Source organism: Papio anubis, chromosome 3, assembly GCF_008728515.1.
Source record: "Papio anubis isolate 15944 chromosome 3, Panubis1.0, whole genome shotgun sequence".
Lineage (NCBI taxonomy): Eukaryota > Metazoa > Chordata > Mammalia > Primates > Cercopithecidae > Papio > Papio anubis.
In genome coordinates this window covers 173,337,608-173,357,313 of record NC_044978.1, presented here as the reverse complement: position 1 = coordinate 173,357,313, position 19,706 = coordinate 173,337,608, and the positions used below count along the sequence as shown (strand labels likewise).

The 19,706-nt window shown below is 41.3% G+C and overlaps 1 pseudogene across 1 annotated transcript; it reads left to right on the top strand.

Moving 5' to 3' along the window:
• Positions 1-694: 694 nt before the first annotated feature.
• Positions 695-5,901, top strand: LOC101009847 (annotated as a pseudogene). Its single transcript, XR_004182846.1, has 2 exons — positions 695-3,114; positions 4,970-5,901. The product of XR_004182846.1 is annotated as a heat shock protein HSP 90-beta-like (transcript).
• The last annotated feature ends 13,805 nt before the right edge of the window (positions 5,902-19,706 follow it).

Below are 19,706 nucleotides of genomic sequence, written 5' to 3'. Positions count from 1 at the left end.
CGAGAAGACTAAACAAGTGCTACGTACCATGCTACACTCACCCGTCCACTCCACACCTAAAGTCCTTGAAAAATAATGAGCATTTTCATTTTCTTTTCCATTGAGGGGCACTCCTTCAGGCTGAGTGGGGGAAAAATATATAGAAACAAACTAAGAATCTAAGATTCCCTCCATATAGAACTGTTAAATATACATTTATATAAGAAGGAAAGAAAACAAATTAGCTGTGGTTGTATCTTGGGTAGTGGGGTTCAATTTTTCGACAAGTATTTATTGAGTGCCTTCTAGGTGCCAAGTACAATTTAAGTTACTGAGGATATGGCAGTGAACACAACAGACCAACATGTCTAACTTTATGGAATTCAGTGGGGAGAGACAAACAGTAAAATACATAGTTAAGGTATCAGATTGTTCCATATGCCATGGTTGAGGCAGGAGAATAGGGTCTGGTGGCAGGGAACCTAAGGCCGATTCACACTGACTTCCTAGAAATAAATTGAAAGGAAAACACCAACTTTTCATGCCTAAGTAACAAAAGGACCAGAGGCTACTCCCTTTGCAAATCCCTCCCTCCCCTTTTGCTTTGTGGCAGATGGAAAATTGAAAGTCCCTCTGATTGGTTGCTTTCCACAACCAGTCAGACTAATTGTGTGCCAAGTCTTCATTTGCATAGGCATGTAACTTTGTAACTTCAATTTAGCCTCTAATTGGCAATTAGACATTTGCATGGGTATAAGTTTGTAACTTCACTTCAGCTTCTGATTGGTTGCTTTCCACAATCAATCAGACTGATCTCGGGCCACGACTTCATTTGCTTGGGGTGTACGTCAAGTGGCCAATGGACAACCTCTAGAGAATATTTGGACCTCAGAAGATCCTGTAACCAGGGTCCTTGAGCTGTCGATCAGCCCACTCCTACCCCGTGGAGTTTACTTTCATTTTCAATAAATCTCTGCTTTCATTGCTTCATTCTCTCCTTGCTTTCCTGTGTGTTTTGTCCAATTCTTTGTTCAAAACATCAAGAACTTGGACAACCTATAGTCAAGACACTCACCAATAACATGGAGAGACATGAAGCTGAGATGGAAGCTGGGGCCAGATGTGAAGGTAGGGGAAAGGTGAGTACTATAGCAAACAACGTTCAGCAAGGACCCTGCTGACAAGATAGCAGTTGCACATGGGCCTGAAAAGGGGAGCATCCCGAGACCAGCGGAGATTGTAAAGTTCCTTCTTGGCCCTCTCTCCTTAAAATCCTCTAGAATCATTTCTGTTTTTCAAGTGTCACCACCTCCCACGATTTTGTTGAGCTTTGTTTTCAGGAATTTCCATTAACAAAATAGTATCCTGAGATGTTTTGTTTGTTTTTGTAGCACTCCAAATATAGAATTACGTTCTAATATTGGGTACATTCTTTCACATGAAACAGTGACTGCCTAGAAATGCTGATAGGCTCTCTGTCCCCCAAATAGCTGCCTAATCAAAAGCAATATTTATGGCAGTTTATATTTTTCCAAAGCCCTCCTCAGGCTTCTGTCTGAAACATCTCATGTTTTACATTCTGTCTCACTCATAGACACATTTACTTATGTAAAATCTTATTAGGGGTAGTCAGCATCAGTCAGAAAAATATACTCCAGGTATTTCACATAAAAAGGGAAAGAGATGCTAACAAAATCCTTAGAAGAGACGAGGAGGAAAGAACTAGAGAGAGCTCCCTCCAGCTCTCAGATTCTCCCCAGCTCTTGGAGGACCCGGAAGTTGAAAAAGTCACAGAATGGCTCTCGAGTCACTCTGGCACAGCGTTTGTGCTGCCTGTGTGTTGGACAACCAGCCCACCTTACTCTCTAATATGTGCAAGCCTTTTCTTTTCAATATGCCTGAGGAAGTGCACCATGGAGAGAAGGAAGTGGAGACTTTTGCCTTTCAGGCAGAAATTGCCCAACTCATGTCTCTCATCATCAATACCTTCTATTCCAACAAGGAGATTTTCCTTCAGGAGTTGATCTCTAATGCTTCTGATGCCTTGGACAAGATTCACTATGAGAGCCTGACAGACCCTTCCAAGTTGGACAGTGGGAAAGAGCTGAAAATTGACATCATCCCCAACACTCAGGAACGTACCCTGACTTTGGTAGACACAGGCATTGGCATGACCAAAGCTGATCTCACAAATCACAAAAAATAATTTGGGAACCATTGCCAAGTCTCGTACCAAAGCATTCATGGAGGCTCTTTAGGCTGGTGCAGACATCTCCATGATTGGGCAATTTGGTGTTGGCTTTTATTCTGCTTACCTGGTAGCAGAGAAAGTGGTTGTGATCACAAAGCCCAATGATGATGGTATGCCTGGGAGTCTTCTGCTGGAGGTTCCTTCACTGTGAACCCATTGGCAGGGGTACCAAAGTGACCCTCCACCTTAAAGAAGATCAGACAGAGTACTTAGAAGAGAGGCGGGTCAAAGAAGTAGTGAAGAAGCACTCTCAGTTGCTAGGCTGGGATACATCACCCTTTATCTGGAGAAGGAATGAGAGAAATTAGTGATGATAAGGCAGAGGAAGAGAAAGAGGATGATAAGGCAGCAAAATAAAGATGATGAAGAAAAGCCCAAGATCAAAGATGTGGGTTCAGATGAGGAGGATAACAGTGGTAAGGGTAAGAAGAAGAAAACTAAGAAGATCAAAGAGAAATACATTGATCAAGAAGAACTAAACAAGACCAAGCCTGTTTAGACCAGAAACCCTGAAGACATCACCCAAGAGGAGTATGGAGAATTCTACAAGAGCCTCACCAATGACTGAGAATACCACTTGGCAGTCAGGCACTTTTCTGTAGAAGGTCAGTTGGAATTCAGGGCACTGTTATTCATTCCTCATCGGACTCCCTTTGATCTTTTTGAGAACAAGAAGAAAAAGAACAACATCAAACTCTATGTCCATCGTGTGTTCATCAGGGACAGCTGTGATGAGTTGATACCAGAGTGTCTCAACTTTATCCGTGGTGTGGTTGACTCTGAGAATTTGCCCCTGAACATCTCCCAAGAAATGCTCCAGCAGAACAAAATCTTGAAAGTCATTCACAGAAACATTGTTAAGAAGTGCCTTGAAATCTCCTTAAGCTGATAAGCAACTTCAGCAAAGTCTCAGGATACAAAATTAATGTGCAAAAATCACAAGCATTCTTATACACCAGTAACAGACAAACAAGAGGCTGATGTGAATGAACTCCCATTCACAATTGCTTCCAAAGAGAATAAAATACCTAGGAATCCAACACAAGGGATGTAAGGGACCTCTTCAAGGAGCTGCAAGCCACTGTAGTGGAAATAAAAGGACACAAACAAATGAGACACGCACTAAAAGCATAGGAAAGTCAATAATAGTGAAAATGGCCATACTACTTAAAAGTTTATAGATTCAATACCATCCCATCAAACTGCAATGATTTCTTCACAGAATTAGAAAAACTGCTAAAGTTCATATGGGGAAGCAAAAAAAGAGCCCACATCATAGAGACAATCCCTAAGTCAAAAGAACAAGCTGGAGCATCAGCTACCGACAAACTATACTACAGGCTACAGTAGCAAAACAGCGTAATTTACTGGTGCCAAAACAGAGATATAGACCAATGGAACAGAACAGAGTCCTCAGAAATAATACCACATCTACAATACATCTGATCTTTTGACAAACCTGAGAGAAACAAAAGAAGCCAGGGAAGGATTTATTTAATAAATGGTGCTTGGAAAATTGGCTAGCCATAAGTAGAAAGCTGAATGGATCCCTCCTTACACTCTTTATACGAAAATTAATTCAAGATGGATTAGAGACTTAAATGTTAGACCTAATACCATAAAAATCCTAGAAAGAAAACCACAAATTGAGTACCATTTGGGACATAGGCATGGGCAAAGACTTCATGTCTAAAACACCAAAAAGCAACAGCAGCAAAAGCCATTGACAAATGGGGATTTAATTAAACTAAAAGAGCTTCTGCACAGCAAAAGAAACTACCATCAGAGTGAACAGGCAACCACAGAATGGGAGAACATTTTTTCACCAATCTACTCATCTGACAAAGGGCTAATATCAGAACCTACAAGAACTCAAACAAATTTACAAGAAAAAACAAACAACCCCATCTAAAAGTGGGCAAAGGATATGAACAGACATTTCTCAAAGAGACAACACACATGAAAAATGCTCATGCATCACTGGCCATCAAGAGAAATGCAAATCAAAACCACAATGAGATACCATCTCACACCAGTTAGAATGGCGATCATTAAAAGTCAGGAAACAACAGGTGCTGGAGAGGGTTGTAGATAGAACTGCACACACTGTTGGTGGGATTGTAAACTAGTTCAACCATTATGGAAAACATTTATGGCGATTCCTCAAGGATCTAGAACTGATGTACCATGACCTTGTATACATTACTGGGTATATACCCAAGGATTATAAATCATGCTGCTATAAAGAACACATGCACGTATGTTTATTCGTCACTATTCACAATAGCAAAGACTTGGAATCAGCAAATGTCCATCAGTGACAGACGCTGGATTAAGAAAATGTGGCACATATACCATGGAATACTATGCAGCCATAAAAGGATGAGTTTGTGTCCTTTGTAGGGACGTTGCAGCTGATATCATTCTTAGCAAACTATCACAAGAACAGAAACCAAACACCGCGTATTTCTCACTCATAGGTGGGAACTGAACAATGAATCACTTGGTTCCGGGAGGAACATCACACGGGGCCTATCATGGGGGGAGGGAGGGAGGGATTGCATTGGGAGTTATACCTGATGTAAGTGACGAGTTGATGGGTGCTGACGAGTTGATGGGTGCAGCACACCAACATAGCACAAGTATACATATGTAACAAACCTGCAGGTATGCATATGTACCCTAGAACTCAAAGTATAGCCATAATAATAAAAAAAAGTGCCTTGAGCTGCTGCTGAGCTACAGTGGAAGACAAGGACAATTACAAGAAATTCTATGAGAAATTCTCTAAAAATCTCAAGCTTAGGATCCACAAGGATTCCACTAACCTATGCCGCCTGTCTGAGCTGCTGTGCTATCACAGCTCCTGGTCTGGAGATGAGATGACTTCTTTGTCAAGTATGTTTCTCGCATGAAGAAGATACGGAAGTCCATCTATTACATCACTGGTGAGAGCAAAGAGCAGGTTGCCAACTCAGCTTTTGTGGAGGTAGTGTGGAAGCAGGGCTTCTAGGTGGTATATATGACTGAGCCATTGATGGCTATGTGTGCAGCAACTCAAGGAGTTTGATGGGAAGAGCCTGGACTTAGTTACCAAGGAGGGTCTGGAACTACCTGAGGATGAAGAGAAGAAGAGAATGGAAGAGAGGAAGGCAAAGTTTGAGAACCTCTGCAAGCTCATGAAAGAAATCTTAGATAAGAAGGTTGAGAAGGTGACAATCTCCAGTAGGCTTGTGTCTTCACCCTGCTGCATTGTGACCAGCACCTACAGCTGGACAGCCAATATGGAGCAGATCATGAAAGCCCAGGCACTTCGGGTCAACTCCACCATGAGCTATATGATGGCCAAAAAGCACCTGGAGATCAACCCTGACCACCCCATTGTGGAGACGCTGCAGCAAAAGGCTGAGGTAGACAAGAATGACAAGGCAGTCAAGGACCTGGTGGTGCTGCCATTAGAAACTGCCTTGCTCTCTTCTGGCTTTTCCCCTGAGGATCCCCAGACCCACTCCAACCGCATCTACTGCATGATCAAGCTAGGTCTAGGTATCAATGAAGATTAAGTGGCAGCAGAGGAACACAGTGCTGTGGTTCCTGATGAGATCGCCCCTCTTGAGGGTGACAAGGATGTGTCTCGCATGGAAGAAGTAGATTAGGAATTCATAGTTGGAAAATTCACCATTGTGTAGTGTCCCCACGGATCCCATGGCAGCCCCACTTGGTTCCTCCTGCTGATGTCTATTGTTTTTTTTTTTCTCCTGTCCTTGCGTTGAAGGCAGGAAACAAGGGTGTCAAGTTCCCATTCCCTCCCTACTCTGACAGCAGAATTGGATGTTATATATTCTGGGGTTTTTTGTTTATTTTGTTCATTTTGTTCTGAAATTAAAGTATGCAAAATAAAGAATATGCCATTTTTATACAAAAAGAAGTCTCAGAACAATCACTGATAGAACAACTGCCAGCAGCAAGAGACAGATCATTCAAGGTTAACACCTGCAGGCCACTGCAGAGGCTCACAAGCAAAGGCCAAAACCCATGCATCTGCCCACAACTGCCAGAGGAGCAATAATATTGATTTTGCTTCCACTCTTCTTCTTCTTTTTTTGGACTATTTTGTAAAACTACTTTTAATTGAACATATTCATGGGGTACACAGTAATGTTTCCATATGTATAATGTACAGCAACCAAATCAGGGTCATTAGCAAATTCATTGTCTCAAATCTTCCTTGCAGCTATTTGAAACTATATATTTTTGTTACTATAGTCATCCTACAGTGGTATAGAACACTAGGACTTATTCCTCCTATCTAGCTGTACATTGTATCCTTTCACAGATCTCTCCCCATCACCCTGAACCCATCTGATCTCATCTGCCCACTTTCTAACCACACCTTAGTGCCCATCATGGATTAAATCTAATCTGAAACCTTGCTGCAAGAAATTCTGGAAAATACCATTCGCAGGCTTCAGCCCCTGTGATTTAGGGAAGGGCATGGAGTCTATCCCAGATGAGTGGGAATGGTGCTGACATTGGTATTCGACTCTCCTTCACAGTCAATTGTACCATCCCAGCAATTTTCAATTGAAAATGTTGCATATGGAAAGTAAAGTTCCTTCCCTATTATCACAGTTCAGGGTAAGCCCAAAAGCCAAGTTTCCACCCATAGGTGAGAAATATAGCTTTTATCACCTAGGTATGCACAGGTCCCCTGAATGTTACAGTTGTCCTGAGGAAATAGCAGGTAGAATTCTCCCAGTTGTAGAATTCTATTCCCTGAAGGACTGGACAGCTGGTGAGCTATCGATACAACATTGCTCCCCTCAGACAAAGTGGTTGGCCAGCACTGGAACCAGTACACCTGGCTTTCGGGATCTTTTCCCACTTTTCCTCTCTTCCTTGCTGCTCGATAATGCCAGCTCATCCCATTTGACCTCCAACACAGAATACCCTGGAGCTTAATTAATATCCTTCCCAATGGACCCTAATGTGCCATCAAAAAGATCCTCAATGGGGCATTAAAATAGACTCCCTAATTAAAAGCAATGGAAGCCTACTCTTTTTTCTTTGAAGGCCCCCTCTGCACAAATTATCATCTCATTTCTATTTTCCTGGTGAGAAGTTTTCTATCAGTCCTGGGAAATATTAGTCTCCACTTTAGAATGGCCTAAAATATTACTTATTTTAATTCTAAAAAGAAAGACAAAAAAGTTGTGTGTTCACGTAATTCTGTAAAGATATTAAGCCATGGTGCATGTGCTGCTACTGAAGAATTCCCAGGCACTGAGATTGAGGCCAAGAACAAACAACTGTGGATTGGACATCTCTCTGGATTAGTACTCTCCTGAGTTCTGATTGATAAAATTCGTGACAGTCATTCAGGAACGCACATTCACAGAAGGGCAGCCGTGATCAAATCATATCATGTGCAAATTATATTTTACAGAAAACAGAATTGTCTTTATTTGTTCCAAGTAAATTGACAACTTTCCTATCAGTAGGCTATGCAGATGAAGTGAGCCCAAAGGCCAAACACATTTATATTGCAGAGGGAGTATTCAAAGCACACTTGTACAGATGAAAAAATATGTTACTGTGTGAAAACCAAGTACTCTGCCTTCTTGAGTTAGGCCAGGAGAGTGTTTCATGCAATCTACTAGGAGATCTATAACATAGCCTTTGCTCCTAAGAAAACTTTTGTTGACCTTTCTGAAACAGTTCCCTTGAGAATCTGGGGAATGGTGGATCCCCAAAAAATCTGTTTGCTAGAGCTTCATCTGCTCCATGTACTTCCCAACCCCCTTCTCCTGGTGCCTTTAGAGAATTCTTCTCCAACTCTATGTGTCCTGTAAGAATGTCAATATCAATGTTTAGGGGCAGGGTGCAAAGATGACTCAGGCTGATCAACCAGAATGGCTCAACACCCTAGACCCAGTGAGTGGTGATGGCCATCTATATGACCCATGTAGGGACTGAGAGTCATTTTCTTACCACTGGGTGGTACTAAGCTGGGAGGTATGAATGTGTGGAGTCATCCTTGTGTCTTTTTGTCCACAAAGTAAAAAGAACCCCAAATCAGAATGAAGTCAGGGGCAAGCTGAGTCGCAAGGCATACAAAAACAGAAACAGTGCAATTAGATTCAGCCACTCTGGAAGTTATTAGGGAGTGGGGTATGAGCTCCAGGAAAATAAGCCAATAAAATACGTTTATGTTCAAGGTTTGTCTTATCCAGCCAGTCAAGAAAGTCCAGAATTCGACAGATCCCCTCCCTAAAGAAAATGCATGTAACTACCCATGCATAAAATAATTCATATAATTCCAAGAGCTTTATGCATACGATGTCAAAGCTAAAAACCCTTTTGTGTCGTTGTTGTTGTTGTTGAGATGGAGTTTCGCTCTTGTTGGCCAGGCTGGAGTGCAAATGGTGCAATCTGGACTCACTGCAACCTCCACCTCCCGGGTTCAAGTGAATCTCCTGCCTCAGCCTCCTGAGTAGCTGGGATTACAGGCGCCTGACACCACACCCTGGTCATTTTTTTTTTTTTTTTTTTATTTTTAGTAGAGACGGGGTTGCACCACATTGGCTGGGCTGGTCTCAAACTCCTGACCTCAAGTGATCTGCCCGCCTCGGCCTCCCAAAGTGCTGGGATTACAGGCGAGAGCCACCGCACCCAGCAGGTTAAAGCCCTTCTAAGGACCTCAGGTTAAGAGCCCCTGCTCATTGAGTTTACTAGGTGGCCTTAGGGTTGATTTTACCATCGAAACCTTCTTCTTCCTATGCTACAAGGTTCTTTTACATGTTAAAATGTTAGACCCTTGGAAGGTAAACAACACAGACCATTAACAGTCAGTAACAACCATTAACAAACAGTCCAAGGATAATAACTATGATTCAGAACAACCTGCATAGAGTTATTTGGCCACAAGATGATGAACAAGTGACATGTGGCTCTTATGATTTGAGTTCGAGCAAGTTATTTTTCCCATCTGAGAAATTTTCCTATTTATATAATAAAAAGTTTTGACAGATTTCTAAGGGTCCTTTCACTAATGGATCTGTTAAATTAACCACAAGTGCTTCTCCCATTTTCAACTGTAATACAATTTAAAGCCAAGTCAACAAATGAAATATTTTTTCCATGAGCACGGCACTTTTCCCATCCTCCATCTGTGAGTCCCAGTGTTATAAAGACCAGCTTTGGTTTCTTATTCACCCAAGGAGTTTGTTAGAATAGTATGCAGAGGAGCCTGGCAGAATAATAAATGGATCCCATTACCCTTTAGTGGCTGTTCTTTTATTTATTCCAGGAAGACTCCAATCTCAATTCAATCTTCTAGTTCGGCAATCTCCCTAGGAGCGTTTGGAAATGAATGTGTTAAGATGTATATGTCAACCTATTAAAAAGCAAAGCAAAGAATTTTAAGATGAAATGCCAGAATATGTTGGAATATTCTCATTGGAAAAATAAAATTTAGATTTTGCTATTTAAAACATGTAAGTACCTTTGTGCTACATTCGTCTCAAGAGAAAAATTAGTGAATGAATAACTGTAGCTGAAATATAGTACTTTTATTGTCAAAATCATGGAGTAGGATCCCAGTCTGTATGCCCACCCTGAGATTTATTCATAGCTGGCAATGATGGAGGAAGAGTGTGGACTCAACAGGATGTCTTTTAATATGGGAGAAAATAAGAGTATCCTGGTAGGGGAACATTCACCCTAGGGACTATGCACTCCTTTCTACAGCTTTGGCCAGACAGCAATGTGTTCACATCAGTAGGGTGGGTCTAAGGGCCGCTCATGTTATCAGACAGCCCCTAGGTCCTGTACACAGGGCTCAGGCCTGATTTGTGGTAAGGCAGATGCTGTAAAAGAGCAATACAAGTCAAAAGAATAAGACAAGTTAAGGGCAAGGTGTCTTTGTCTTGAAGCCAAAGGCCTAGGCAACAGTTGGACATGATGTGTTCGTGACCAGTCTCTGCAGCTTTGATGCAGGCACTGGTGGTATTGGCAGCTGTTGTGAAAGCTTGGGTCGAAGACATGCTGCTTCAGAAATCAAGAGTGATTGAGGAACAAGCTGAAGGCAACAATTCCAATAGGACAGGTTCTAGAACATATAAGATGTATCTGCTTCTCAGTATTCTCAGAACGATTTGGAAAACTTGGAAGGGTACTTGAGAAAGTCTGGAGTTTTCCCCTGGTAAAGCAGAAAAAGCTGCTTTACTTTTCATATTCCATGGCATTTTATGCAGAGAGTCACCCTGTTTTCCCTCAAAATGGTACAGCCTGGAGAGCTGAAGTACCAGTAAGGGAAGCCAAGTAGAGATTAGCACAACAGTGGTTGGAAGATAATTAGAACATGGAAATCTTTGTTTGGGTTCTAGCATTTCAGGCCCACTGTCCAAATTGACATTAAATATTCAAACTGAGACCAGCTGCTAGATTTCTAAATCTCCCCCCTCTCTGGATTCGCTACTTCTAAACAGATGCTATAGTTTGTACAGATGCCTTTTTACAGAAACACCTGGTGACTGTCAAGGTGTTGAAATGAGATTGCAGACACACATCGATGTAAATGATACTTTATACCCCTGGGCTTGAAATGAGGGAAGGGTGGGTAGGTCAGTTTGCTGGTTAATTAACACTCTCCAAGTCACGGTTATCATTGTTATGTGGTCTGTAATTTGAGAATCTGTACTTTATACAACTCAACAACAACAACAAAACAAACAAACAAACAAAACAGCTGAAAAATAGGCAAAGAACAGAATGGACATTTCACCAGAGAAGACATACAAATGGCCAATAAGCAAAAGAAAAGATGTTCAGCATCACTAATCATTAGGTAAACACAAAACAAAACCACAATGAGATTATACCTCACAGCAGATGAATAGATCAGCAACATACAGTATGTACATACAATAGAATATTGTTTGGCCATAAAAAGGAATGGAAGTCTGACATGTGTTGCAATGTGGAAGAACCTTGAAAACATTATGCTAAGTGAAATACACCAGACCCAAAAGGACAAATCTTATAAAATTCTACTTACTTCGAGGTACCTAGAGGAGTCAAATTCATAGAGACACAAAGGATGTTGCCGAATGGTGGTTGTCAGAAGCTGAAGGGAAGGAAATGGAAACCTAGTGTATAATGGGGACAGAGTTTCAGTTTGGGAAAATGGAAAAGTTCTGCAGATAAATGGTGGTGATGGTTGAACAACAGTGGATGTGAATATACTTAATGCCACTGAACTGCATAATTAAAAATGGTTAAAATAGTAAATTTTATGTTATATATATACCAAAATGTTTAAAATGTACTTCTCTTCCTTTTGACATGTCTTTGAACAATGATCATGCATGTTGGTTGAGTCTTTGACTTTTGCTGGCCCTATGCCATTTGTTGAGATGGATGCCCTGTCACCAAGATGTGGCTTAAATCACACTGATGAATAAAGTTTACACTTCGAAGGCTCTCATTTGCAGAGGTGACTAAGTGGATTCACATGATCCTGTGCAACCTAGGCTACCACCAAGTGGCAGAGAACAGGAAGAGACAAAGAAAAATTAGATAACAATGTCAAAATGTTAAGCCCCTGCTGTCCTGAGTGGCTGGAGGCACCATTAGAGGCTTGGAGCCTACTCCAAGGGCCAGGTATTTTGTCAACAAACTTCTTATCCTGTTCAGTTCTCTCTCATAGATGCTGGCTTCATATATGCAGCACATGTGGTTTACAAGAAAGAGAAGCAACAGCAAAAACTCCTCACATCTCTCCATATGTTTATGAAGCCCTTGTTTAGAGAGGCTCGAAAGGGAAGGAAGTCTATAATATGTCTTCCTTGAAAATTCTTTCCAGGCCTCCTCCAACCTTAGCACTATATAGAGATGCCAAGCATGTAACCGAAACACCTCCTGTTTTCAATACATAAACTTATGTTTCTGGAGGTGAAGCAAAGCTTTTATGGGTAGTAAATTCTAAGATGTCTCACCTTTTTATAAAAGGAATATTCAATGGCATGGTCGATATTGTCCACACTTCTATGGAATACAAAAAATTTTATCTGGTTCTTTTCCAATATCCACTGCTTTCCTATTGGAGACATACCTTAGTGACACCACCAGACCATTTTCTTTTAGATTCTATCCTCTTTACAGTGACCAAGTTGGAAATCAAAAGATCTTTCAATAATAATAATGTATCATATTTCCTGTCATGTAGGAACAACATGCCATACTTCCTATCATATTGAAAAATTCAGGTACCATAGCAAAGTCAGTGAGGAGCTATTTTATCAGCCTGAACCATAAAGTTCTTCCTCCCTGTAGGTAACTCTACTATTTAAGTGAACATACCTGACCATCAGATGTCTGTGGCTGCCTAATCCTTTATCCAATGCCCTCTCCCATTACAACGTCTAACAATTGAAAAACAGGCAGAAGAGTTACGTAGTATAAGTTTCCCAACATGAGTAATTGTGGATTGATGAGGACAACTGGTCAAAATACTGCATTTGATTCCCTGTTCCATGATTTGAAGGGATAGCGAACAACATCCCACCACACCGTGTCAGACACAAAAGTGAACATAGAAACCCATCTCCTTGGTCTACTACAAGCCAAAAGACAGGCTGTGAAACTTGCAGGCCCACAGAGGCAGAAGAGAGGAGAAAGGAGGGGAAGGAAAGGGAAGAGAGGTAAGAGGTGGAGGGGAAGAAAGGAAGCATGTGTGAGCAATGACCTTTGGTATAGTCAACCCAACAATTATTACTTTGGGATAATAGTCTATTTTTAAAACATAATTTCACTAAGTCAAGCAGCAGGCTGTGAGGTGTAGACCCATTTGGCTATGTATTATTTCCTACTGTGGCAGCCAATATTGGTTGGGTGAACCAAATGTTATTTCCAGCCCTAAATGTCTTACTTGCATTTTCAAAATTGCTCTAAAAGCTAAAACTTGATCTCCCAGCCTGCCATGCAACTAGGGGTGGCCTTGTGACAGCACACCTCCAGACAGTGAGATATGGAAAATAGTCCCTGGGGAGAGTGTCTGTGGTAGGCAGAATAATGACTCGCAATGTTGTTCACATTCTAATCCCTAGAACGTGTGAATATGTTACCCTCCTTGGCAAAAGGGACTTTGCAGCTGGAATTAAGGTAAAGATCTTTCAACGGTGAGTGATATGGTTTGGATGTTTTGTTTCCTTCAAATCTTATCTTGAAATGTGACCTCCAATGTTGGAGGTGGGGCCCAGTAGGAGGTGTCTGGGTCATGGGAATGGATCCCTCATGAATGGCTTGGTGCTGTCCTTGCAGTAATGAGTGAGTTTTATATGAGTTCACATGGGATCTGGTTGTTTAAAAGAGTCTGGCACCTCCTCCCTTTCTCTTTTTCTCCCTCTGTCACCATGTGACACAGTAGCACCCCCTTTGCCTTCTGCCATGATTGGAAACTTCCTGAGGCCTCACCAGAAGCCAAGTAGAGGCTGGTGCCATACTTGTACATCCTGCAGAACCATGAGCCAAATAAACCTCTTTTCTTTATAAATTACCCAGCCTCAGGGAATCCTTTTTAGCAATGCAAATGGACTAATACAGGGGGAGTCTCCTGGATTATCCAGGTGGGTCCAATGTAATCACAATGCTCTTCATGTGGAAAAGGGAGGCAGAAGAGTCAGAGGAAGAGAAGTGACAACAAAAGCAGAGTCAGAGTGCTGTGATGTGAGAAAGACTCAACCATCCATTGATGGCTTTCAAGACAAAAAAGTCCCACAAGCCAACAAATGAGGGTGGCTTCTAGAGCTGGGAAAGGCAGGGAACTAGATTCTCCCCTAAGGCCTCCAGAAGCAGGCTAGCCCTCCTAACAAAGGACCTCCTGTATCCAGAACAATAAGTTAACAAATGTGCATTGTTTTTAGCCACTGTTGTTTTGCGTTAAGTTTTATAATAATTCATTACAGCAGCAATAGGAAATGAATACAATGTCTTTTACCAAATAAACACACTTCATGCTTTTCCTTCTCCCTTGTTGCTCCATGGCATGCAGACATGGAGTGGATGGAAGCCACCTCGCAATCTTGAAGCCATTTGAACGAGGATGAAGCCTTTGTGCTTGGGACATCAGAGCAGAAAAAAAAGAGTCTTGGTTCCTGATGAGCCACCAGCCCTCAGATGCTCATCCCTGAACTTCCTGTTACACCAAACAAAGGAAATGTGTTGTGTTTAAGTCACTATAGTAGGATTTTATGTAGTGGTGTGTCAGAGCTGACTCTCATCAACTTGTGAAAGGTAGTTGTTAAATTTTTCAGAACTTTATAGTCAATTGTTAAACACAGACATTATTAAAAATTAAGTTGTGGAATCTTACAATTAAATTATATTTAAAATGAGGGTTGTAAATACTCAAAACTCATTGCTTCCTAAATGTTTCACAAAATGTACTATTATCTATAACTGTGCTCTAGTCTGTTATCTCTGCTCTTGGGTTTATGTACATCTATTGTGTATGAATGGTGGAGATATCATATGTCTTCATTGCTATACACCATATACTAGATACTATGTATCTTCCCAACTCTGCATTCAGTGACACCACATTGATAGCTTGAAATCAGCCTTGGTGGGAGTATTCACTTTACAGAAATCAGTGAACACTACAAATCAGAGCTTTATTTTTCCCCCAGAGAGTCCATTATTAAACATTTACTGGCCTACCACTGGCTTATTGTTTCTGCAGCCAACTACATTCCTAACTGATGCATCCATAATGGTTTTTAAAGTCTTACTAAACATGCTTCTTATAGTAACATAGCCACAGTTTGTTAATGCAAATAATATTTACACAAAGTTGGATTCTCGTAGTTTCTCTTTTAAATAAACATTTAGGTACCAGGCACAGGGCAAGGCAGCCTCTTTCTTATTCTGCCTCACATAATCCTTGATATTTTCCTGAAAGGTAAATATTATAACCACATTTCACAGATGAGGAAACCAGTACTGAGTCATTCAGGGGTATGCTAATGATCTGCGGCCAGTTAGGGGCCAAGAGAGGATTTGAACTTGCTTTTGACTGATTCAGAAATCTGTGCTCATTCTCTAGGGGAAAGAAAAAAATGTGTTTTAAACATGGTAGGGGCTAAATAAATGTTTGCTGAGTCATTTAAACAAAAGATAACTCTTCCAGAGTGCTGAGGAACCCAAAATGCTCAGCTCATGTGAAAGGCGGGGTCCTCACCATATGTGCAAAAGACATTGGCACCAGGCTGCTTTTCCTGAACATCAAAGAGATCCCTGAAACGCTTATGGTTAGAAGATTGAGTTTCATAAAAGTATTAAATTTATGTTTTTTGAACAGCATCACTGGGGGAGGCACCGTGGTTACAACTCTCTCATCTTGAAAGAGACAGAGAGTAATTTCCTCCTTTGCTGGTTGTCAGCCTGGCTCCCAATCATTCCCCCTAGAGTTGGCGGAATTTCAATGACTCTAAAATTAATCTGTTGGTCAGAGACTCTGTCCAGTGCTTGAAATTCTGGGAGCTTTGCTGTGGTCTCAAAGTCAGTGACTGGGATGAGAGGTCGAGAGGTCAAAGGTGAAGTAGCAATTCTCTGTCCATTTGGGAAATCTCTGACAATCCTGCAGACATGTTTCTCCCCTGGTTTTATGATGAGAAACCGACCAAATTATTCTGAACAAGAGTGTTGAGCAACTAACATAGAATTGCTAGGCACACACATAGGATTTTAAAATGAATTTATTCAACATTTATTTGAATTCCTAAAGAAGACAGACACATAAACAGATACACAACATGATGTATGTAGTTACAAAGAGACGTACAGGCTACTAGGATCACACAGAACCTGGAGCTGACTAAGCCCAGGGAGGTGAGAAAAGAGAGATCAGGAAAAGCTTTCTGCAGAAGATGCCAGAGGTTGGGCTTATAGAAAAAAAAAAGGAGCTGGATGGTGAGAAAGTAGAAAAGGTGATTATAGAAAAAGAGGAAATGCATCTAGTAAGCAATAAACTGGTTAAACTACAAGTAGTTCAGTGTCAAAACCCGTAAAGTGTAAGACACAGAAGGCAGAAAGATGGCTAGAGGAGTAAGCCAGGAGAGAACCTGGAAATCATACTAGGATAACTGGACTTTATCCCACATGCAATGGGAAGCCACTGGGAATTTTAATTAGGGAGTGGCATAGCCATATTGGTGTTTAGGAATCATCCTAGAGGCCTCGAGATCCATTAAGAGGTCATTGCAAAACAATAAGCAATGGATGCAGACAAAGGACATAGCTGTGGTGGAAGGGGAGAGGGCTAGCATAGAGATTCAGGAATATTTGTTGACTGAATCATGAAGACATAGGGATTGAGGTTAGAGCTAGCCCAGAATAACTCCTGTGTTTCTGGATTGGGCAACTAGCTGGATGGTGGTGCCATTAATTAAGCACAGGTGGAGGAGCTGATCTGTGTGGGAGAGGAGTTATAGGATGAGTTCAATGTAAGTTGTGTGTATGTCATTCAATTGGAGATGTCCAACTGCAAATAGATGTATGAGTTTTCATGGAGGATTCTTCTTGATTTGTCTTTGAATGCAATCTAGAAAAAAACATTGGTATACAAAAGACTCTTGACAAATATTTGTAAAATGGAAGGATAGAAACCTGATTATAGGAGAAGGATGAGGTAGGAGAAGGGTTAGAGTTAGAAGTAGAGGTATTTAGAGTTAGCAACTCACTGAGTTGCTGGTTAATTGTATGTTCAACTTGAGAGGGATAAAGACACCTAGAGAGCTGATAGACATTATGGGGGTGTGTCTGTGAGAATGCTTCCAGAGAGAGCAGCATTTAAGTAAGTAAACTGAGTAAAGAACATCTGCCCTTGCCAATGTGGGTGGGTATCACACAATCCACTGAGGGTCCAGATAGAACACAGAGGCAGAGAAGAGTGAATTTACTCTCTCTCCTTGAGCTGGGTCATCCCTCTTCTCCTGCCCTTGGAGATACTGGTTCTCAGGACTTTGGACTCCAGGACTTATATCAGCCACCTCCCAGTTTCTCAAGCCTTAGACCAAATTACACCACGGACTTTCCTGATTCTCCTACTTGAATACAGTAGTGCCTCGGTATGTCTCAGCCTCCACTATCACATGAGCCAGTTCCCATAATAAATCTCCTAGATTACCTGTCATCTATCTATCTGTCTATCTAATTGGCTCTGTATCTCTGGAGACTCCTGACTAAGACATTGAGAGTGGTTGAAACTGAGAATGAATAAAACTCCAGAGAAAGAGAGAACATCTCTTGGGTGAGAAGTAAACCAAGAATAGGATTCTTGGGAGAAACAATATGTAAGTAAAGGCAGACATGTGCAAGGAGATAGAGTCTGAAGACACAGAGCCATTGGAAAGGAACAGAAGGCAAGGATGCAGGGATATCATAAGATGAAGAAGCCAAGTCTTAGGATATAGCCTGAGAAAGGTCAGTATAAGCCCTCTGGGGGCATTTGCAAGGGTAGTTCCCATTGGCTGAAGGGGACAGGAGCCAGGAGACCCTGAGATGCAACCCAGGGGTGAGTGGGGGAGTTCTGAGGGTAAGAAGGAGACTCAAGGCCAAGGGGGTAATGTTTTAAGACAGGAAAGCCTCACACCTGACTGTAAGTGTTTAAGAGTTGAAAATACAGGAAAGAAAAGGGGTTAAATACGCTATAAGACCTCATACAGGCAGGAGACTGGCAACACACGTGGAGGTAATGGCCTGAGACAGAATGAGTGATGCAGCTTTGCCTGAGACTAAGCAAATACAGGCTGGGCATGAAGACTCATTTGAGTGTAGAGGATGGAAGCTGTATCATTTACCATATCTAAAAAGTTGAGGAAACCTTCTATCTCCAAAAATAGGAGAAAAGTTGTATAATTATGACATATTTACTCAAAGAAACATTTTAACTCATTAAAAATAATAATTATGAAACTATTTGGCCCTATTTAAAAAGGCATTATAAACTGATATGAAGTGAAAAGGATGGAAGATTATAAATATAAGTTCTAGAATAAAAATATTAATAGCAACTGTGAGGTATAACCGTTAAGGTATAGTAGTTTTGTGGGTGCTTCTAGTGCATTTTTATTTTCTACAATTTTCTTAAATTTATTCTGAAAATTCTAAAAACCAGTTAAAATTGGACTGACTCAATAGTCAAATTTTCCATCTGCAATAGTTCTCATTCTTTTACATGAATTTATCCAAGAATCAGAGCTTCAGGCAGCACTTCCCTCTAAAGATTTCTCTGGAAATCTTTCTCCCATTCTTCAAGTTAACACATGATGAAATCTCTTCCGCCTCGTAAGTTTCTCCTCACCTTTTCCTTCACAGTCCTTCCCCTGGAGAACGTGAAGGCTGCCCTGGCATGAATACAAGCTTCTAGTCGGTGCGTCCAGAGACCTGTGGCCAACCCACAGGAAACCTGTTCTCACCACAGGGCAGGTGGCCCAGGTGCCAGGCAGCCCTGAAGTTAGCCTATGTTCCATTTGACACTTTGTTTAATAAATGGCTTTCATTTTATTTTTTTTTTTGAGATGAAGTCTTGCTCTGTCACCCAGGCAACACTCCAGGCTGGAGTGCTCATCACAACCTCCACCTCCTGGGTTCAAGTGTTTCTCCTGCCTCAGCCTCCCAAGTAGCTGGGATTACAGGTACATGTCGCCATGCCTGGCTAATTTTTAAATTTTTAGTAGAGACAGGGTTTCACCATGTTGGCCAGGCTGGTCTTGAACTACCGGCCTCAGGTGATCTGCCTGCTCCCACCTCCCAAAGTGCTGGGATTACAGGTGTGAGCCACTGCACCCAGCCTAAATGGCTTTTATTATTATAAAAGTGTCTAGCACAAAGAAGAAAAAAAAAAAAAAAAAAAAAAAAAAGGGTAATACTATGTCTTTTTACAAAAGCAGTACAATTACAATCAGGAACATAGATTTAGTCTCCAGAGTTAGCAGGCATTACAAGGTTGTTCTCAAGTTGTCTTCTATTTTAGAGTCAGAACACTGACTAACACTGACTAAACTAAACTGACTATGACAGCTTGTGGAAGTGTTAGAGACCTTAACAGCCAGCAGTGAGAATAAAACCCTATAGTGTCAGACTATAAAGGCTATGACAAATTGGAGAGAGGAAGCATATGATAGAGACTTATGCAGGGAAATCTCCCTAGAGCAGGTCAAATATTTGAGTTTGGCTGCAGAGAAGAGCATTGTGACACTTGTTATCAATGGCACTCATCATCTTTTGAATATCTTTCCTACTTTATGGTAATTTCCTACATTATGAGTCCCACCTCTTCAAGTTCTAAGCCAGAAAGCTTCTTTTCCCAGGCTTCCTTGCAGTTAGGAGGTCAGCACATGACCTCAGCTCTGTCCATCAGACATATTCCTTCTATCCGGACAGAACGATGTGAGTAAGGAGGTACCATGCAGAA